The sequence below is a fragment of the Littorina saxatilis genome, linkage group LG16 (assembly GCF_037325665.1).
Source record: "Littorina saxatilis isolate snail1 linkage group LG16, US_GU_Lsax_2.0, whole genome shotgun sequence".
NCBI lineage: Eukaryota > Metazoa > Mollusca > Gastropoda > Littorinimorpha > Littorinidae > Littorina > Littorina saxatilis.
The window spans coordinates 52,577,320-52,582,319 of record NC_090260.1 but is presented as its reverse complement, the minus strand read 5'-3'; the positions used below and the strand labels follow the sequence as shown (position 1 = coordinate 52,582,319).

General features: G+C 39.2%; 1 protein-coding gene across 1 annotated transcript in view; it reads left to right on the top strand.

Annotated features, from left to right (window-relative positions):
* Positions 1–1,432: 1,432 nt before the first annotated feature.
* Positions 1,433–5,000, top strand: part of LOC138951223 (lectin L6-like) — an 18,725-nt gene continuing 15,157 nt past the window's right edge. Inside the window, exon 1 of the mRNA XM_070322885.1 lies at positions 1,433–1,460. The gene's annotated coding sequence lies outside the window, so the exon portion shown is untranslated. The remainder of the gene's footprint in view (positions 1,461–5,000) is intronic.

Here is a 5,000-nt window from a genome sequence, read left to right as displayed (position 1 = left end):
AATGACAAGTCTAATGAAAAACAGAGAGGCAATGAGAAACAAGATCGCGATTATCTTTCCTTCGCGGCACGACGCAAATCGTTTGTGTCCTTTGACCCAATTCGTGCAGTGCTGCACGATGCAAATCTTCTGTGACCTTTGACTCAACGTAGCTTCAATATTCGATTACTAATATTTACCACTGAAAACCGAGGGGTGGAATACCGAGAGGGGCAGGGTGGTAGGGCGATGGTGAAATGTAATGAAGAGACACGTGTAGCAATAAGAGAAAACCGATTCTGCAATAACACAAACAAGAACAAAAAACCCAACACTGACCTATATGAATATTTAATCAATAATATGATCGCGTTGCAGGTGTGCAAGTGAAGGGTTGGGGGGGGGGGGGGTAACTTGATCATTAATTTGTGTGTGTCAGTGTTTGTGTTCATGGACTGATTGTGAGGGAGGGGGAGGGTGGGGTGGGGTGTGTTTCAGGTTTTGGTGTGGGTATGAAACGAGCAAAACAATACCCACACCACAAAATCTTGGAGGCAAAAAACACTCGCCGTCGCATCATTTTGTCCGCACAATATTATATGCACCAACAACCGGAAAGAAAGGTGACAATGGAAAAAGACTCATCTTTGCTTCCTGCGATTCCTTGCCCCCGACTCGAACGTCGCACGATAATCCACATAACAGATGTGTTGTGAGATGGTCAACGCTGACTGTGCAAGCAAATCACCTCGTTTGAAATACGACAATCCCATCGCTCGAATGCAACATGTGGGCACTATCGTCTCAAAGGCGCTTACTGTTGGTTTCACACACCACTCTGTAGTCGGAACCTACATAACTTCGCATCCTCAAACCTGACATACTTGTCTCAACATTATAAACTCAAATCACACACGGTAAGTTGCTTTCGCACGCCAGCTTTGAACAACGTGCTGGGGCCCCGAACATGCATTATAATAACAGAACTCGCGTTTCAAACCATGGCTCCCTGTGTTGATTTTTCACTTAATGTTGAACCACCAAAATGATGACAAAAACGATGTTTGATGGGTTGTTGCCAGACCAGCTTTTTTGTCGGTCCTCGGGGGGCATATCGACTTTTGTTTCATATTTATTGACCGCGGCCTTCGGCCTTGGTCAATAAATATGAAACAAAAGACGATATGCTCCCCCTCGGACCGACAAAAAAGCTGGTCTGGCAACACACCATCAAACATCTTATAATATTCCCGGTGTATCTGAAAGCTTTTCGTCAAAACATGATTAATTGTAAAAAAGACACCAAATGAAACCAGCTGTCACCTTCAATACTGCTTTGTAAATTAACACAACACGTGCATAGGTAGAATTGCTAATTGACACAACACGTGCATAAATAGATTTGTTAATTGACCCGATACTTGTATAAATAGCCTATCAGTCCAACCAACAGTCAGATTCTTCAGTCTGCTACACTGACAGTGAGTATTGGGAATGAGTCAGGTTTTCCTGACAGAAAAAGCTGTGTTTTATGATTGCAAACTTTTCTGTGAGAAATGTGACCTGCTAAACTACAATTGTCAACTTTTATAAATACGATTTTTGATACGATTCTGTGTTAATGTTTGTACATTCGTAAACAATTTTTTTTTAAAGTTATGTCTGATTATTGTTGTCTGATTCTTTGGTTGTGATACTTGTAGCTTGAAGGAGACAGTTCTTTGTCGCATCCACATTGATCACGCTGATATATGCTCTTTTAGAAGACATGTAACTTGTATTTTGGAGATATCTGAGTGTTAACAGTGTTTTTGTGGTGCATCTGAGAATAGCTAGGGCTTGTGTTTTAAAAAAAAAGAGAAATGGGGATCACAGCAAATAAATTAAAATTGTTCACAACAGTGTGTACAAACATTAATAGGGACCATAGCAATTAAAGTACAAGTGTTCACAATAGTGTGTTGAACAAAAATGGTAACCATAGCAATTAAAGTAAATATTTGTACAATAGAATGTTGAAAAATAATTGAGGCCCATAGCACTTAAAGTGAACATGTTCACAATAGTGTGTTTATAAAAAAAAAGGGGGACCATACCAATTAAAGTAAAATTGTTCACAATCGTGTGTTGACAAATAAATTGGTACCATAGCAATTAAAGTAAACATGTTCACAATAGTGTGTTGAAAAACCCAAGTCGCTGAAGCGATATAAAAACATTCAGTCAAGCTGTCGGCATCAAAGTAACAGATTAACACTAAAAAACAGTCATCGCCGAGACTATATTAAGATAGTCTCGACTAACCACACCCAAACTGACCGAGACGGGGCACGCTCGTCTCCGCATAGCGTGCGAACGTAGTACTTACTTAACCTATTTTCTGTAATTCTGAGCACATTTTTAGAGTAAACATGACATCTGTGTATATTTTTGAATTCAGAAGAAATTGAGGAATACGATTCAATCATTTTTAAATCTGTTAGTGAAAACTCGATTTTAATGACAACTTTAATGAGCAAACTAACTAACTAATTTTTACTCTGCCAAGCTGAAATTCAATCCCATAGTCCGGACTTTGTCGAAGATCGCTTGCCCAAAATGTCAATCAATTTGATTTAAAAATGAGGGCGTGACAGTGCTGCCTCGACTTTCACAAAAAGCCGGATATGACGTCATCAAAGACATTTATCGAAAAAAAGAAAAAAACGTCTGGGGATATTATAGTTTTTTTTATACCCAGGAACTCTCATGTGAAATTTCATGAGGATCGGTCCAGTAATTTTTTTTGTGAATCGCTCTACACACACGCACACACCCACACACACACACACACACATACACCACCAACCCTCGTCTCGATTCCCCGTCTATGTTCAAACATTTAGTCAAAACTTGACTAAATGTAAAAAGGAACCATTGCAATTACTGTGAAAATGTTCACAATAGTGTGTTAATGAAAAAGGTAACCATAGCAATTAAAGTAAAATTGTTTACAATAGTGTGTTGATAAATAATTGGAGACCATTAGAGTAAACATGTTCAAAATATTGTGTTGGAAAATAAATGGGGACCATAGCAATAGGAGTAACAATGTTCAAAATACTTTGTTGACAAATAAATCGGGACCGTTATACAAATATTCAAAATAGTGTGTTGGAAAATAAATGGGGACCACAGCAATTATACGTAGTAAACAAAAATCAAAACAGTTTGTTGAAAATGTAATGGGGACCATAACAATTAAAGTAAAACTGATCGATGTTGTTGATGTATATATATCTACGAATTGCAGCTCTTTCCATGACAAAAAAAGCAATACGAGAGAAGTAATGTTAGGGTTAATATTTTCGTGTGTTTGATTTACTCATACGTGTAATAAAGCAGCTAACTAATAACTTGGGTTAAAATTGTAGAGGGTGACCCCAACAAATGCAACCCACAACATTGCGTATAACGTCTACATCTGTTGACCTAGTTACTTTATATTTGGTATACATTACCTTCAGCCTATGCATGACCCAGCCGTCTAGAAAATACATTTGTTTTGGGTTAAATTAATGAAGTGAGAATGGAATGTGTTGTTCGCGTGTGGGCAGTCAGGAGAATAGAATGTGCACACAGTTTGGATTAAACAAGAAATTCCTCCGATAGGAACTACACCCCCGTCAAAGGGAAATAACCTTCTCAGTTGGTGGCAGTGAGAATGGTTATTTCCCTTTGACCAACGGGGGTGTCCGTCTATACCAGGCCTTGTATAATTTTAATCCACCAATAACTCCCTAACCGTGTGTTTGACTGGTCCCAATTTTTGTAAGGACCGTCTCAGGAATGTATAGAACCTGTTCACCAAGTTTGGTGACGATCGGTCCGTTCATTCTTGAGATCTACTTGCGAACACAAACACATCGAGTGAAACCTATACACACCCCTATACCGGGGGTGTAACAATTGAATAAAGTGAGAATGGAATGTGCTGTTCGCGTGTGGCACTCAGGAGAATAGCATGTGCACATAGTTTGAACTAAACAATTCAATAAAGTGAGAATGGAATGTGTTGTTCGCGTGTGGCAGTCAGGAGAATAGCATGTGCACACAGTTTGAACTAAACAATTCAATACAGTGAGAATGGAATGTGTTGTTCGCGTGTGGGCAGTCAGGAGAATAGAATGTGCACACAGTTTGGATTAAACAATTCAATAAAGCGAGAATGAAATGTGTTGTTCGCGTGTGGCAGACAGGAGAATAGCATGTGCACACAGTTTGAACTAAACAATTCAATAAAGTGAGAATGGAATGTGTTGTTCGCGTGTGGCAGTCAGGAGAATAGCATGTGCACACAGTTTGGATTAAACAATTCAATAAAGTGAGAATGGAATGTGTTGTTCGCGTGTGGCAGTCAGGAGAATAGCATGTGCACACAGTTTGAACTAAACAATTCAATAAAGCGAGAATGAAATGTGTTGTTCGCGTGTGGCAGTCAGGAGAATAGCATGTGCACACAGTTCGAACTAAACAATTCAATAAAGTGAGAATGGAATTTGTTGTTCGCGTGTGGCAGTGAGGAGAATAGCATGTGCACACAGTTCGAACTAAACAATTCAATAAAGTGGGAATGGAATTTGTTGTTCGCGTGTGGCAGACAGGAGAATAGCATGTGCACACAGTTTGAACTAAACAATTCAATAAAGGGAGAATGGAATGTGTTGTTCGCGTGTGGCAGTCAGGAGAATAGCATGTGCACACAGTTCGAACTAAACAATTCAATAAAGTGAGAATGGAATGTGTTGTTCGCGTGTGGCAGTCAGGAGAATAGCATGTGCACACAGTTTGAACTAAACAATTCAATAAAGTGAGAATGGAATTTGTTGTTCGCGTGTGGCAGTCCGGACGTAGGTTTTGGGTTGGGGCAGCGACACATTTTGAGAAATATATATGGTAACACCCTATTTTCTTTTGTGATTTTAATAATGTATAAAATGAACTTAGGCGTGCTCAAATTTGATAATAATAAGTCCCGGGAT